The following is an 18,551-nucleotide window of genomic DNA, read 5'->3' as shown; positions in this document are numbered from 1 at the left end:
GTTAATAGTTTCAGGTGTACAACATAATAATTTGATATAGTTGCTTGGCCAAAAAGTTCGTTCAGGATTTTCCCATAAGATGGCTTTAGTAGCACTTAGTCTTCAGCTTCATTCAAAATATTTTGTTAGATTGTATTATGACAGCTGTCATATTGGCATGCATTTTTTAAAAAATTGGCAAATTTTTTGTAGCTGTTTTATTATTGACAATGGAAGAAAAGCAAAATTTTTAGCATATTATGCTTTGTTATTTCAAGAAAGGTAAAAACACAACTAAAACACACAAAAAAACGATTTTTGCAGTGTATGGAGAAGGTTCTCTGAGTGACCAAACATGTCAAAAGTGGTTTGTGAAGTTTCATGCTGGAAATTTTTCACTGCATGATGCTCCACAGTCAGGTAGACCAGTTGAAGTTGATAGCGATCAGATTGAGACATTAATCGAGAACAATCAACATTATACCATGTAGGAGATAGCCAACATACTCAACATATCCAAGCCTTGGTAATCGTTTGTACCAGCTTGGTTATGTTAATTGCTTCTGTGTTTGGGTTCCACATAAGTTAAGCAAAAAAAACTGAACTGAACATATAAGTAAGATGATTCAATATTTGTCTTTCTCTCATTATTTTATTTTGTCTTTCTCTCATTATTTCGCTCGGTATAGCACTCTCAAGGCCCAAATGACAGGATTTCCTTCTGTTTATGGCTAAATTATCATAAATATTTATTCGACATCTGCCTTGTCCATTCATCCACCAGCAGTAGACACCTCAGTTACTTCCATATCCATATCTTGGCTCTTGTGAATAATGCTGCAGTAAACATGAGCATGTCTTTTCAAGTTAATGTTTTTGTTTCCTTCAGAAAAGCACCCAGAAGTGGAATTGCTAGATCATATGATAGTTCTATTTTCAAGTTTTATTTTTATGTTTATTTTATACTGGAGTATAGTTGATTTACAGTGTGTGTTTCAGGTGTGCAGTTTTCGTGAACCTCCATACTGTTTTCCATAACAGCTACACCAGTTTACATTCACACCAACAACGCACAAGGGTTCTTTTTCTCCACATCCTCCCAAGTGAAGTTTCATATTCTTTGTATTAGAAAGATTCTCCTTTGGGTTCTGGGTATTTCTTAAGCCCTGAATATTTCATCTTTTGTTGTTATTGAAAGGGAGTCTACTCAACACATTATTTCATCATTGTTATTTTAATAGATTAATTTCTGTATAATAATCATTTTATATCAGACTACTTTGAATTCTCTTTAGTTGTCCATTTCATTTGCTGTCTCTTGGACTTTTTCAGGTATATGATCATACCATCTGCAAAATGGAGATAATTTAATTTTTTTTCCAATTTTTGTACCTTTAACTTTCTATAGTTTTTGAGGTATTAGGCAATTAATTAGACAGTGTTCATTTGTATCCAATGTAGTGGATTATTGTAGTGATTATTGTAGAAGTTTGATAGTTTGATAATGACAGTTTATCTAGTTTCTGACTTTAGGAGAAATATCTTAGATGTTTCTCCATTAAGAAATATGTTTGCCTTAGGACTGAGATACAATATGTCCAATCATACAAGTGAAGTTTTCATCAACTCTTATTCTGAGTGCTTTTTTTTTGTAAATCAAGGGTAGATTTATTTTTAGCAAATTTATTTTCTGTGCCTATGTGCATGCATGCTAAGTCGCTTCGGTCGTGTCCGAGGCTTTGCCATCCCATGGACTGGTGCCTGCAAGGCTCCTCTGTCCATGGACTTCTCCAGGCAAGAATACTGAAGTGGGCTGCCATGCTCTACTCCAGGGTATCTTCCCTTCTATGATTATATATAAATGAAATTTTTCCATGGATTTATTAATATGCTAAAATACAGGACTAAACGTTGTACTATTTAACTATTCAGACGTTCTTATACAGGAGGTGGGGAGGAACCTAATTTGATTATGACAATAATTCTCTTACTGTACTGTTTATTAATATTTTATTGTCTTTTTGAAGTGATATTCATAAATATAATTCATCTTTTTGCATTCTATCAGTTTTAGTATCAATGATTTATGAGATAATTTTTAAGTTTTCATTATTCTGAGAACTGAGACATTTTTCTGAGATCTGAGATAGTTTAAATAATGTTAGAATTACCTATTCTCTAAAGACTTCTCTGTGAAACTAGAAAATAGTACTTTTGGAGGGGTGGAGTAGATATTTGCAATACATATAACCAGCAATTAAGCTAGTTTGCAACCACTTCTGTCAGATTTCCCTCAATTCCGATACACAACTTCAGTATCTTACAGTGTTTAACCTTGATACTTTTAACTGTACTTTAGCTACTACAGCCTAAGTTATAAGTTTCAACAGAAATTGAGCTCAATAGAATTCCTAAACCTGCTGGGCTAAGTTTTGGTTGAATACTTTTTCCTGGGAATTTATCTATTTCTTTATTTATTTTTCATAGAGTTGTACAAAATAGTTCTATAATCCCTTTTGTTTTTGTGATTATTTCCATTTATTTTGTATCATTTTTTGACTGATATTTTTGGATTGGGAAGTAAATTAAAGTATCCTGTTTGTAGTGTATTTCTGTTTCTCCTTGTATAGTCTATGGGTTTTTACTTCATGAAAGTTAGATATTACCAAGTCACTTATTTGGTACCTAGGTATTCATTTCTTATATTCCTTTTGAATTCTTACCCTTAGCATTAAAAAAGAAGTCTTTTAAAATTGCTTTCTTATTTCAGTTCTGTATTCACTGATACCAAAATCACTGCCATGCTTTCTTTTTGTTAGTACTTGTTCATCCTTTTGTTTTTCTCTTTACTGAATTGCATCCACAACACACAGTAGTGGATGGGACTGGTGATAGAAGCAAGGCCTGATGCTGCAAAGGCAATATTTCGTAGGAACCTGAATGTTAGGTCCATGAATCGAGGCAAATTGGAAGTGGTCAAACAGGAGATGACAAGAGTGAACATTGACATTCTAGGAATCAGCGAACTAAGATGGATTGCAATGGGTGAATTTAACTCAGATGACCATTATATCTACTACTGTGGACAGGAATCCCTTAGAAGAAATGGAGTAGCCATCATAGTCAACAAAAGAGTCCGAAATGCAGTGCTTGGATGCAGTCTCAAAAATGACAGAATGATCTCTGTTCATTTCCAAGGCAAACCATTTAATATCACAGTAATCCAAGTCTATGCCCCTACCAGTAACCCTGAAGAAGCTGAAGTTGAACAGTTCTATGAAAACCTACAAGACCTTCTAGAACTAACACCACAAAAAGATGTCCTTTTCATTATAGGGGACTGGAATGCAAAAGTAGGAAGTCAAGAAACATCTAGAGTAACAGGCAAATTTGGCCTTGGAGTACAGAATGAAGCAGGGCAAAGGCTAACAGAGTTCTGCCAAGAGAACACACTGGTCATAGCAAACACCCTCTTCCAACAACACAAGAGAAGACTCTACACATGGACATCACCAGATGGTTGACACCAAAATCAGATTGATTATATTCTTTGCAGCCAAAGATGGAGAAGCTGTATACAGTCAGCAAAAACAAGACCAGGAGCTGACTGTGGCTCAGATCATGAACCCCTTATTGCCAAATTCAGACTGAAATTGAAGGTGGAGAAAACCACTAGACCATTAAGGTATGATCTAAATCAAATCCCTTATTACTATACAATGGAAGTGAGAAATAGATTTAAGGGACTAGATCTGATAGACAGAGTGCCTGATGAACTATGGACAGAGGTTTGTGACATTGTACAGAAGACAGGGATAAAGACCATCCCCAAAAAAAAGAAATGCAAAAAAGCAAAATGACTGTCTGAGGAGGCCTTACAAATAGCTGTGAAAAGAAGAGAAGCAAAAAGCAAAGGAGAAAAGGAAAGATATTCCCATTTGAATGCAGACTTCCAAAGAATAGCAAGGAGAAGTAAGAAAGCCTTCCTCAGCAACCAATGCAAAGAAATATAGGAAAACAACAGAATAGGAAAGACTAGAGGTCTCTTCAAGAGAAGTAGAGATACCAAGGGAACATTTCATGCAAAGATGGGCTCGATAAAGGACAGAAATGGTATGGACCTAACAGAAGTAGAAGATATTAAGAAGACGTGTCAAGAACACACAAAAGAACTGTACAAAAAAGATCTTCAAGACCCAGATAATCATGATGGTGTGATCATTCACCTAGAGCCAGACATCTTGGAATGGGAAGTCAAATGGGCCTTAAGAAGCATCACTATGAACAAAGCTAGTGGAAGTTATGGAATTCCAATTGGACTATTTCAAGTCCTGAAAGATGATGCTGTGAAAGTGCCGCACTCAATATGTCAGCAAATTTGGAAAACTCAGCAGTGGCCAAAGGACTGGAAAAGGTCAGTTTTCATTCCAATCCCAAAGAAAGGCAATGCCAAAGAATGCTCAAACTACCACACAATTGCACTCATCTCACACCTAGTGAAGTAATGCTTAAAATTCTCCAAGCCAGGCTTCAGCAATACGTGAACCATGAAATTCCAGATGTTCAAGCTGGTTTTAGAAAAGGCAGAGGAACAAGAGAACAAATTGCCAACATCTGCTGGATCATTGAAAAAGCAAGAGAGTTCCAGAAGAACATCTATTTCTGCTTTATTGACTATGCCAAAGCCTTTGACTGTGTGGATCACAAGAAACTGTGGAAAATTCTGAAAGAGATGGGAATATCAGACCACCTGACCTGCCTCTTGAGAAACCTATATGCAGGTCAGGAAGCAACAGTTAGAAGTGGACATGGAACAACAGACTGGATCCAAATAGGAAAAGAAGTACGTCAAGGCTGTATATTGTCACCCTGCTTATTTAACTTCTATGCAGAGTACATCATGAGAAACGCTGGGCTGGAAGAAGCACAAGCTGAAATCAAGATTTCCGGGAGAAATATCAATAACCTCAGATATGCAGATGACACCACCCTTATGGCAGAAAGTGAAGAGGAACTAAAGAGCCTCTTGATGAAAGTGAAAGAGGAGAATGAAAAAGTGGCTTAAAGCTCAACATTCAGAAACTAAGATCATGGCATCTGGTCCCATCACTTCATGACAAACAGATGGGGAAACAGTGGTTGACTTTATTTTTCTGGGCTCCAAAATTACTGCAGATGGTGATTGCAGCCATGAAATTAAAAGACGCTTACTCCTTGGAAGGAAAGTTATGACCAACCTAGCTAGCATATTAAAAAGCAGAGATATTACTATGCCAACAAGGGTCCGTCTAGTCAAGGCTATGGTTTTTCCACTGGTAATATATGGATGTGAAAGTTAGACTATAAAGAAAGCTGAGCGCCAAAGAATTGATGCTTTTGAACTGTGGTGTTGGAGAAGACTCTTGGGAGTCCCTTGGACTGCAAGGAGATCCAACCAATCCATCCTAAAGGAGATCAGTCCTGAGTGTTCATTGGTAGGACTGATGTTGAAGCTGAAACTCCAATACTTTGGCCACCTGATGCGAAGTGCTGACTCATTTGAAAAGACTCTGATGCTGGGAAAGATTGAGGGCAGGAGGAGAAAGGGACGACAGAGGATGAGATGGTTGGATAGCATTACCAACTCGATGGACATGGGTTTGGGTGGACTCAGGGAGTTGGTGATGGACAGGGAGACCTGGTGTGCAGCAGTTCATGGGGTCACAAAGAGTCCGACACAACTGAGTGACTGAACTGAATTGCATTACTTCTGGAGTGCCTTTTGTTTACAGCATAGGGCTCAGTTTTGCTTTACAATAGAAGTATGCCTTATAGCTTGCATACAAACCCCAAAAGTCACATTCTCTTATGTTCCACTGGCCAAAGCAAATTTCATGGCTGAGTCCAGATTCAAAGGGTTGGAAAGTTAACTCCATTCTTAGAGAGAAGTTGCAAAATATTGTTACTGTTTGGCCAAAGAATGGGATCTACTCCAGGCAATGAGGTGGACTGCCTGTGTGGGAATTAACTGGGGAGTGGAGAGAAATGCATGCCTGTAGGCTGATCTCCCTCTGAAGAAACTGTGCTGGAAAGAGATGTTTTTTGAACCTTATCTAAGAATCTGTGTGGGCTTCCCTTGTAGCTCAGTCAGTAAAGACCCTGCCTGCGGTGCAGGAGAGAAATGGGTTAGATCCATGGGTTGGGAAGATCCCCTGGAGAAGGAAATGGAAACCCAGTTCTGTATCCTTGCCTGGAAAATCTCATGGACAGAGAAGCCTGGTGGGCTGCAGTCAATGGGGTCGCAAAGAGTCAAGTACTACTGAGTGACTAACACTTAAGTATCCATGTGTGGACTGGGTAAAAAAAAAAAGTCTAATGTGACAGTTGTGAGTTCAGTTTTATTTGGAGTTTAGTGAGGACTACAGCCTGGGAGACAGCCTCTCAAATAGTCCTGAGGAACTGCTTTGAAAAGGTAGGGAGCTGAGGAGAGTCAGCATGTGATTTTGGTGAAGGGAGTCTGTGTAGACAAGCACACATCTTGGTAGAAGGTTACTGCAAATCACAAGGCACAGATATCTTAGTTAATGATTTTAGTGCTTTTCTAAGAGATCCAACCAGTCCATTCTGAAGGAAATCAGCCCTGGGATTTCTTTGGAAGGAATGATGCTAAAGCTGAAACTCCAGTACTTTGGCCAGCTCATGCGAAGTGTTGACTCATTGCAAAAGACTCTGATGCTGGGAGGGATTGGGGGCAGGAGGAGAAGGGGACGACAGAGGATGAGATGGCTGGATGGCATCACTGACTTGATGGACATGAGTCTGGGTGAACTCTGGGAGTTGGTGATGGACAGGGAGGCCTGGTGTGTTGCAATTCATGGGGTCACAAAGAGTTGGACACGACTGAGCGACTTGAACTGAACTGGACTGAAACATGAGAAGTTACAAGAAATTGGGATTCATAAAATTTTCTCCCAAAAATAACTATCTGACATTTGTTCCTTGCCCTTTCTTCTCACTCTAAGCAACAGAGCATAGCTTTGGCCTAAGTTAAATAAGAGAAGAGCTGACCATCAGAATGATGTTTCTGGTGGTTGGAAATGGCTGCATGACTGTACAATCTAGCCAAGGGAATTAAAGGAGCCTCTCCACAACAGAAAGGGGAGTTTAACAGAGCACAAAGACTGAAAAAGAGAAAGAAGAAGCAGAGGTGGAAGACACAAGAGTGAAGGGGGCATAACTAATGGAGCAAGGTACTCAAGGAAGTTGAAAGGGTTGGAGTCAATAAAGCCTGGATTTGAAGGGAAGGAAACAAATTTCATCCTTCAGAAACAGAGGAAAGGTGTTAAGAATGGGTTTGAACATAGGTGATTGTACACAGAGGAGTCTGGAAAGCTGATAACCTTAGTTTTTTTTAAATGAAGTAAAATGAAGTAGGAGCAAGTGTGTCTGGTGAGAACGAGGACGGCGTGAACAGTGAGGAAGGTTTAGAATGTTCATTGAAATACTAAAGTTGAATTTGACTCAAGATAAAAATAAATTACCTTTTTCTGTACTAGCAGCAAGTTGTAAAAGAGAAAAAAATAACAATGGGTCAGCTGAAAAACTTTATACAAAGACATTAAACTGTATCTGTTTTTAGACAGAAAGATTTAATATCATAAAAACATGAATTCTCCTGAAATTAAGCAAATGTAATACAATTCTGATTTAAATGTGAATAAGATGGGTGGATAAAGTGATCTTAAGGGTTATTGAAATCCTGTAAATAAGACTAGGAAAGAATTACTTGCTTCATATGACTGAAGCATATTATGACCTCCTTTTTGGCTCTGGTTTGAGCTTAGAAAGAGACCAGCCAGAAAACAGATTAAAAGGTCAGAAATAGATCTCAGTACACGCAGATATTTGACATAAAACAAAAATGGTATTTCAGTAGCAAGGGAATAGATGGGTTATTTTTACAATGGTGCTAACTCAACAACCTAGTCATCTGGAAAAAAGTATATCAGATAACTTCCAGATTGAGTAAAGAAAAGAAAGAAGAAAATAATAGATTTTATTTTCTTTTAATTTTTTTTAATTTAAATTTATTTATTTTAATTGGAGGCTAATTACTTTACAATAGTGTATTGGTTCTGCCACATGTCAACATGAATCTGCCATGGGCATACACATGTTTCCCATCCTGAACCCCCCTCCGACCTCCCTCCCCCGTACCATCCCTCCAGGTCATCCCAGTGCACCAGCCCCAAGGATCCTGTATCGAACCTGGACTGGCGATTCATTTCTTATATGATATTATACATGTTTCCATGCCATTCCCCCAAATCATCCCACCCTCTCCCTCTCCCACAGAGTCCAAGAGACTGTTCTAGACATCTGTGTCTCTTTTGCTATCTCACATACAGGGTTATCATTACCATCTTTCTAAATTCCATATATATGCGTTAGTATACTGTATTGGTGTCTTTCTGACTTACTTCACTCTGTATAATAGGCTCCAGTTTCATTCACCAAATGGATTAAAGATCTAAACATAAGACCAGAAATTATAAAACTCTTAGAGGAGAATATAGGCAAAACACTCTCTGACATACATCACAGCAGGATCCTCTATGACTCACCTCCCAGAATATTGGAAATAAAAGCAAAAATAAACAAATGGGACCTAATTAAAATTAAACGCTTCTGCGCAACAAAGGAAACTATAAGCAAGGTGAAAAGACAGCCTTCAGAATGGGAGAAAATAATAGCCAATGAAGCAACTGACAAACAACTAATCTCAAAAATATACAAGCAACTCATACAGCTCAATTCCAGAAAAATTAACGACCCAATCAAAACATGGGCCAAAGAATTAAACAGACATTTCTCCAAAGAAGACATACAGATGGCTAACAAACACATGAAAAGATGCTCAATATCACTCATTATTGGAGAAATGCAAATCAAAACCACAATGAGGTACCATTTCACGCCAGTCAGAATGGCTGTGATCCAAAAGTCTACAAGGAATAAATGCTGGAGAGGGTGTGGAGAAAAGGGAACCCTCTTACACTGTTGGTGGGAATGCAAACTAGTACAGCCATTATGGAGAACAGTGTGGAGATTCCTTAAAAAAACTGGAAATAGAACTGCCTTATGACCCAGCAATCCCACTGCTGGGCATACACACCGAGGAAACCAGAATTGAAAGAGACATGTGTACCCCAATGTTCATCGCAGCACTGTTTATAATAGCCAGGACATGGAAGCAACCTAGATGTCCATCAGCAGATGAATGGATAAGAAAGCTGTGGTACATATACACGATGGAGTATTACTCAGCCATTAAAAAGAATACATTTGAATCAGTTCTAATGAGGTGGATGAAACTGGAGCCTATTGTAGAGTGAAATAATAGATTTTATATACATGCAAGTATCACTTAGGTTATAGATTAACTAGGAAGCTGTAAAGGAAAAGAGACTCATTTTAAAATTTAATCTATTTACAAAAGATTAAATGTAAATTAGAAAGAAATGAATATTGTGCTTCAATAAACTTTAAAGAAGAGAATAATAACTTAAGGGAAATTATTTGATATACATAGTAGAGAAGATCTAAACTATACAAGATTGCAGGGAGAAATATCAATAACCTCAGATATGCAGATGACACCACCCTTATGGCAGAAAGCAAAAAGGAACTAAAGAGCCTGTTGATGAAAGTGAAAGAGGAGAGTGAAAACGCTGGCTGAAAATGCAACATTCAGAAAACTAAGATCATGGCATCTGGTCCCATCACTTCATGACAAACAGATGGGGAAATGATGGAAACAGTGACAGACTATTTTCTTGGGCTCCAAAATCACCACAGATGGTGACTGCAGCCATGAAATTAAAAGACACTTGCTCTTTGGAAGAAAAGCTATGACCAACCTAGACAGCATATTAAAAAGCAGAGACATTACTTTGCCAACAAAGCTCCACCTAGTCAAAGCTGTGGTTTTTCCAGTGGTCATGTATGGATGTGAGAGTTGGACTATAAAGAAAGCTGAGTACTGAAGAATTGATGCTTTTGAACCGTGTTGTGGGAAAAGACTCTTGAGAGTCCCTTGGACTGCAAGGAGATCAAATCAGTCCATTCTAAAGGAAATCAGTCCTGAATATCATTGGAAGGGCTGATTCTGAAGCTGAAGCTCCAATACTTTGGCCACCTGATGAGAGGAACTAACCCCTTAGAAAAGACCCTGATGCTGGGCAAGACTGAAGGCAGGAGGAGGAGGGGGCGACAGAGGATGAGATTGTTGGATGGCTTCATGACTTGATAGACATGAGTTTGAGCAAGCTCTGGGAGTTGGTGATGGACAGGGAAGCCTGGTGTGCTGCAGCCCATGGGGTCGCAAAGAGTCAAACACAACTGAGCGACTGAACTGAACTGAAACTGTACAAAAGTGCTCACCAATGAAGGATAACGTAAATAACCACAAAGGAAAACACAAAGGAAAATGGGCAAATGAGATTTGGAGAAAACAAATCCAAGTGGCCAGTGAATGTGAGCTCTTGTTCAACCTTGCTAGGAGTTAGGGAAATAAACAATGACATAGCCCCTCAAAGCCATTAGATGACCAAAAGCTGAGAGTGAAAATACCTGTTATGAAGAAAACTGGGTACTCTAATGTATGTGGAAATGGCCATTGTTTCAGCCGTTTTGAAAAGAAATATGTTATTAGCCATTGAAGTTGATAACACATTTACTTACACCACTCTTAGGAATCTACTCCATGGGAATAAAATCACTAGATTAGGTATATATGAGATTATGTTTATTGTACACTGTACTAGTCAGACTGAAAACAAAGTGAATGACCCTCAGGAGGTAAATGATTTAAGTATTTATGGCATAACCATATCAGGTATTATGCAGCCGTTGAAAGAAAGAAATTGGGTTCTTATGAAGCATTTCCCCTGGTAGGCTCTCAGGCTCACAACAACGAGATGAAGTAGGTAGTAATGCTGTTACAGGTTACAATGTTACAAAGTTACCCAAGGCCTCAGTGAACCCTGTTCAATACTCTGTATTTTCTCTTTATGCCAGTTGACTTGGAGAGATTTTCATAATATTGTTCAGTATGAAAATCTTCAGTTCAGTTCAGTTGCTCAGTCGTGTCTGACTCTTTGCAACCCCATGGACTGCAGCATGCCAGGCTTCCCTGTCCATCACTAATTCCTGGAGCCTGCTCAAACTCATGTCCATCAAATTGGTGATGCCATCCAGCCATCTCATCCTCTGTCGTCCCCTTCTCCTCCTGCCCTCAGTCTTTGCCAGCATCAGGGTCTGACAGTGGAGGTTCATTTTCAACGTTAGGAACTTTTTAAGGACAGTCAGGAACCAGTTGATATTTTCATGGACCTAGTTTTGATGTGACTTTCAACCTCAAGTTACTTTGATCTTTTTGGTTTATGTTTCTTAAATTAAGTTGCTTTGAAAACAACTACATATTTAGAGCCTAGGAGTGGGCTGATGATGTCGTCATTTATGAACTGCCCTTGAACATTGGTCTGTTATCCCCACACTCTCCTCCAGTTTTTCCTTCCTGCCTTGATGGGACTAGTCCTAGAAAAAGGCTTTTTTAAGCCATAGTCCTAGACATATCAGTCCATGTTCCTCTTTGGGGATCTCCCACCTCAAAATATGAACCCTTAAATACTAGTTTCTTAACCTTTTATTTATAGTTTGTGTGAGAGTTGAATAGTTTCCCATATCCTGGGCTAAAAGCATACACTTTGAAATGTGTTTTCTCCCATGATATCCACAAAATATAATTAAACTTGTGTGTTAACTCATGGAATGGGAGACAAATTGGAATTTTAGGATATACTTCTTTCTCCTTTAATGCAGATATTGTGCTTGCCTTACACTATCTAGTTAAAGTGACATTAAGACAAAGTGTTTTATATAATTAGCTCTTTTTATTCATTTAGGATATTTTAAGAGGAATAGGCTTTGAAAATTATAGATATTAAATAATAACCACAAAAGACTTCAGCATGAGGGATGATTAATGCTTGAGAGATTCCAAGACAGGTAAGTATATTATCCCATGGATAACTAACTTTTATTTCTTAATATAACAGTAACATTTCTTAATGATGCTACATGTTCATTTTTAGTTACATAAAAGTCTAGTCACACTTGCTTTAAATCAGAAAGAAATATATTCCAGATAGTCTCCTTAAGGGAAAATATGGTTTCATTCAGTTAAATACTATAAATATAGTCAAGAATTACAGAAAAGTCAATACTATTTAATGTTATTTGAAATAAAAGTCATATTATGGAACTAGACTTAAATAAGAAGCACTATACAAAATATAATTTTAGATATTTACTATAAAATATATATTTACTATATTTACTATAAAATATAGTATTTACTATAAAATATTATTTTTACTATATTTACTATAAAATATTTACTATATTTACTATAAAATATATAAAAAATTGAAAGGAAATATATCAAAATATTGAAAGATTTTATCTTTGAAAAACATGCTGATTTTTTTTTCTGCTTAATCTTAAAATAACTAATAGTAGAATTAGTTTAATTTCTGGTTTATCACTTACAGTCTTAAGTGAAAGTAAAGTTAATAAAATACTGACCTATGAAGAATATTAAAATTTAACTTTTAGTTGCTTTTAGATGATTCATTAGAAAAACCTATAGAGCAAACAGTCTCTAAGAGACAAATATTTTTAAAGCTTCTCAGTTACCTAGGGACAAAACTGGGGCTTTACTTCAGTTCCCTTGATTAATACATTTATAATTAAATTAAGCTTTCTTCTTAAAAATATACATGGTATGTTCAGGCAGGATGCATACAGAGACATACAGAATCTGAGTAATTCTACAGGATAAATAAATAATTCAGTCTTTTCATCACAGGAAAAGCAAAGAAAAGGGGAGTGGCTATTATAGATTTTAAAAGGATTAAATTATATTTCAGTTAGTACTCTGTAAGATACTTATTTGGATTCTAATAAAAAGTCAAAGCCAGAGATTTGGGTCAGACAGGTACATTGGACATGGATGTTTCCATGTGCCATTAGGGAATAATTGTAATTTTTGTTAGTTATTAATATAATGGTGATTTTGGTTATTTTTTAAGGCCCTATTTGTTATAGTTTATTGTATATTATTGTGTGTGTGGAGGAAGTAACTTCCTTGGGTTTATGCATGACGTTGTACGGTATCTATAATACAGTTTGACTGCAAAAAAATGAAAAAATGTGAGCAAATATGAGAGAAGAAAACAATTTATCAATTGTCAATTATTTCTGATTTCTCAAACCATCTTCAGTTTATAGTGAGGATCATTTTCTGATGCTGCAGCTTATTCCAAAGGATAATTCTAAAATAGGACTCATACCTCGCTTTTCTCCTTGCTGAAGTTACTGAGGGAACAGGCTGATGTCCAAAGTGGGCCACCGTGAGGGAGTAACTGAATTTTAGCTGCTCTTGAAGAGAGGTTTCCACTAATCTCAGTGAAGGTGCTGCTACTTGAAGGTAGACCTTACCTCCAGAAATGATCAATGACACTTCTTATGGTGACATACTTATTAACTAGTCATTTGTTTGCCTTTAATCAGCCCCACAGGAAATGGTCTAATATGGTTGAACCCAGAATGTAGTTTATACCAGCCTTTATAAGGCATTTCTTTAACCAAATGGTAAACTATTCCCTTAATAGGCATTCCATCTAAAATTATAGATTTGTTTTCCATGGACTTCCGAGCCCTACATTCCAAGACCGTGGCCGTGGACTCCAGGCATGACTACTCCATTCTTTTATTATTGTTATGTTGTCTTGTGGACAGATCTGTTGGACTCACTGTGAAGCAGATTATTAGTTTTTATTTTTCTGATTTTTTTTGATCTTTCATCAGCCTTTGACTCCTGGGGTGGGAATCAGTTATGAGATAAAATGCAGCGCCTGTTACAGATGTTTGTGCGGAAACAGGGGTTGAGCAGTGGAAATAGTCTCTTGTGGCCTAAGAAAAAATTTAGGACTGCATAGGAAATAGGAATGTGTTCCAGACTTTTCTGGATAAATGGGTTACATTTTTTTCTCAGCCTCAAAAAAAAAAAGACCTCTTCAGATGATATATTGAGTTTGTTATCAGGAACCAGGAGTGACCTTAGAAGACTCTTGGTTCTACTCTCTGATCTCTTTCAGAAAAAAAAAGAAAATGACTTCAGATCAATGATTCCAAAACTAAAGTCATTAACCTAGTTGGTAGCTGAAATGAAGTCGCTCAGTCGTGTCCGACTCTTCACCACCCCATGGACTGCAGCCTACCAGGCTCCTCCATCCATGGGATTTCCCAGGCAGGAGTACTGGAGTGGGGTGCCATTGCCTTCTCCACGAGTTGGTAGCTGACAGCCCTGTAATCAGCTTTCCTCAAATGCATTGCTGCCTAGGATGCTCCCTTCTGGTACAGAGGATGTGAGATTTACGCCCAGAGACTCTTCAGATCAGGATGGTTAACTGAGCACACATGGCTACTCCCCAAAGCCCCACCTTCACCTCCAGGATGCTCCCTGGTGGGGTGGAGATTGATTGGGACAGGTTGTAGGAAATAGAGAACTTATGTTCTTTGAAAATCTGAGTAGTAATATGAGTTAATTTTTATTCTAATACAATAACTTTTTAGCAATTTGGTTATGCATATACTGGTCCTAGCAAAGTAATGCTCAAAATTCTCCAAGTCAGGCTTCAACAGTATGTGAACTGTGAACTTCTACATGCTCAAGTTGGATTTAGAAAAGGCAGAGGAACCAGATATCAAATTGCCAACATCTGCTGGATCATCAAAAAAGCAAGAGAGTTCCAGAGAAACATCTATTTCTGCTTTATTGACTATGCCAAAGCCTTTGACTGTGTGGAACACAACAAACTGGAAAATTCTTCAAGAGATAGGAATACCAGACCACCTTACCTGCCTCCTGAGAAATCTGTATGCAGATCAGGAAGCAACAGTTAGAACTGGACATAGAAAACAGACTGGTTCCAAATGGGAAAGGAGTATGTCAAGGCTGTATATTGTCACCCTGCTTATTTAAATTATATGCAGAGTGCATCATGAGAAATTCTGGGCTGGATGAAGCACAAGCTGGAATCAAGATTGCTGGGACAAATATCAATAACCTCAGATATGCAGATGACACCACCCTTATGGCAGAACTAAAGAGCCTCTTGATGAAAGTGAAAGAGGAGAGTGAAAAAGTTGGCTTAAAACTCAACATTCAGAAAACAAAGATCATGGCATCTGGTCCCATCACTTCATGGCAAATAGATGGAGAAATACTGGAAAAAGTGACAGACTTTATTTTGGGGGGTTCCAAAATCACTGCAGATAGCAACTTCAGCCATGAAATTAAAAGACGCTTGCTCCTTGGAAGAAGAGCTATGACCAACCTAGACAGCATATTAAAATCAGAGATATTACTTTGCCAACAAAGGTCCATCTAGTCAAAGATATGGTTTTTCCAGTAGTCATTTATGAGAGTTGGACTATAAAGAAAGCTGAGCACAGAAGAATTGATGATTTTGAACTGTGGTGTTGGAGAAGACTCTTGAGAGTCCCTTGGACTGCAAAGAGATCCAACCAGTCCATCCTAAAGGAAATCAGTCCTGAATATACATTGGAAGGACTGATGCTGAAGCTGAAACTCCAGTACTTTGGCCACCTCATGCGAAGAGTTGACTCATTGGAAAAGACTCTGATGCTGGGAGGGATTGAAGGTGGGAGAAGAAAGGGATGACCGAGGATAAGATGTTTGGATGGCATCACCGACTCAACAGACATGAGTTTGAGTGATCTCCAAGAGTTGGTGATGGACAGGAAGGCCTGGCGTGCTATAGTCCATGGGGTTGCAAAGAGTCAGACATGACTGAGCAATTGAACTGAACTGAACAGAACCGATGTTGGTCCCATGATAGCTTTCTGTTTAAGCAGAATATTCTTCTCAACCACCCTAGGCAATGAATTAGTTGGGAAAAAATGGAGTGAAAGTCTTGTGAAGAAAAAGAAGCCATAAATGTGGAATATATACAGAAGAAACAATTATAATTTAAACTTTATGAATCTTTATGAATTAAACTTTATGAATAAAGTTTAAATCTTTATGAACTAAACTTTATGAATAAAGAAGCCTTGGAAAAGAAAATAGAATTGCTAATAGAGCCACAAAGGCAACACCTGAGAGAAACATGTTGGACAGTAATCTCTCTCCCATTTAGAACTGCAGTAAGGCAGGAGGGCTTTATGCGTTTTGATTTCTCCATCAGTAAAATTGAAAGGATCATGTCCCCATGATCACTTAACAAAATACCAGGGAAATAATTATTTAAGTCTTGTTTAAGGTTTATTGGTAATAAACACAATCCAAACTTAAATTCTGATGGACATATCTGAGGAATGCTATGGATTTTTCTTGCTTAAGATGTTGGGCTCATGGGAGCAATTTCTAAGGAAACATTTTAATGAAAATTTCTTATCTGGAATACAATGATGATAGATTTATCATTTTAAGTAGTCACCTATTTATCTAGATATTTGAGAGTAAATTTTTCTATTTCACTAGAAATAAAAGAATAAAAGTTCTTAGACAAGCAAATAGAACGTAAGCAGAAGAGTGCATTATATTAAATATGAGCCAGACTGTCCCAATGTTGAAACAGATTACTGTATCATGTTGAGATAGACATCATCCAACTGCTGTGTTTTTTAACTTTAGGATTTGGTTCCTGTTAGGTCACCCAGGGGATATCAAGTTCTACAAAGTTTTGCCTTGCCCTGTGATTTACAAATCTGAGACCTTGACTAGAGAGAATTCACAATTGTCTCTAGTGTATTTATAACTTCCTTTGGTTTTCATCCATTTGGCACATCTTAAGTTCCCATTAGGCACTAGGTACTCAGCTAGGAATTGGGCATGCTAATGAAAAGACATCATTTTTTTTTTTAACTTTTCTATTGGAGTACAGTAAATTAACAATATGGTGTTCATTTCAGATGTACAGCAAATTAAGTCAGTATACATATAAATGTTTCTATTTTTCAAATTCTTTTCCCAAGTATGTTGTTACATTGAGCAGAATTACCTGTGCTATACAGCACATCCTTGTTGGTTATCTATTTTATATATAGCAGTGTGTACATGTCCATCTCAAACTTGCTAACTAAAACATCACTTCTGTCATTTGAGTGAGAATACATAAATGCAAACCATTCATTACAACTAAGTGTATCTTATTAGGGACACATACATAAAATGTAATGGGAGGATAGGGGAAAGTGCTCCTAAATCAGTCATGTAGATTATGACTAGTTCCTTGGCCACTAATTGTGTATCCTTGGTTTTGCATTTTCAGAAAGAATATGTAGGAATTTTAACAAATCATATTTACCAAGCTCCAGTATGTGTGTCTGGAGAAGGCAACGGCACCCCACTCCAGTACCCTTGCCTGGAAAATCCTATGGATGGAGGAGCCTGGTGGGCTGCAGTCCATGGGGTCGCTAGGAGTCGGACATGACTGAACGACTTCACTTTCACTTTTCACTTTCATGCATTGGAGAAGGAAATGGCAACCCACTCCAGTGTTCTTGCCTGGAGAATCCCAGGGACGGAGGAGCCTGGTGGGCTGCCATCTATGGGGTCGCACAGAGTCGGACACGACTGAAATGACTTAGCAGTATGTGTGTGTATATATTTTGTGTGTGTGTATATTTTTTAAACCAATCATTCTTAGGATTAGGATTGCACCTTGTAAATCTTTTTCAGCCATCATTTAGAAAAGGTAGCATGAGAGGTCTTGAAAAAACAAGACTCTAGTATCTACGGAGGAACCATTCAGTTGGGCTCACAGCTACTGACGGAGACTGGTAATAGTTTAGTGAACCTGATAACTTCAGGTTATTTTTTCCTGAATAAAAAACCCTGAAGTTATCTGATTCACTTGGCCACAGTTAGTAGCCAAGATGTTAACTAATGATTTATAGTGAAGTAACAATTTTTTTCTTTTCTTTGCAAGATATTTACTTTAAAAACTTAGTTCTGCATTTCAACAGAGAGATGAATCTTTGTTCCAGTGTCATAAGAGGATGCCTCTTAAATTGAATCTAATTTATGCCTTATGTTGGAATTCTGGTACTTGAAAGAAAAAAACTCAATGATTAAATTTATTATAAATTTTAACACTTCTTGAGGTAGTAATTATTTTATTTAGGTACTTCCAATTACTATATTTCATTAGATATTTCTGAGCAGATGTTTTTGGTTCTCAGCTAGACAGATTTTTTAGAATGTACAATATAATGGAAAGACTTTCATAGGCTAAAAAGATAATAAAACTTATATTCATTGAGTGCACACCAATTAACAGATGTGGTTCTAATAGTGATGAGCATTTCTAGTTTTGGAGCTATCATAAATAGTGATGCTGTAAATATTCTTGTCTCTTGGTACACATGCACATAAATTTTTGTTATGAATGTGATTTCCATATCTTATGATAGGAAAATATTTAGCTCTAGGTAATAGC

General features: G+C 37.4%; 1 protein-coding gene across 3 annotated transcripts in view; it reads left to right on the top strand.

The window, feature by feature from the left end:
- Positions 1-18,551, top strand: part of C2H2orf88 (chromosome 2 C2orf88 homolog) — an 80,898-nt gene that overhangs the window by 13,078 nt on the left and 49,269 nt on the right.

This window comes from Bos taurus, chromosome 2 (assembly GCF_002263795.3).
Source record: "Bos taurus isolate L1 Dominette 01449 registration number 42190680 breed Hereford chromosome 2, ARS-UCD2.0, whole genome shotgun sequence".
In the NCBI taxonomy this organism is placed as follows: domain Eukaryota; kingdom Metazoa; phylum Chordata; class Mammalia; order Artiodactyla; family Bovidae; genus Bos; species Bos taurus.
The sequence above is the reverse complement of the archived record's forward strand: the minus strand, read 5'-3'. Positions and strand labels throughout refer to the sequence as shown.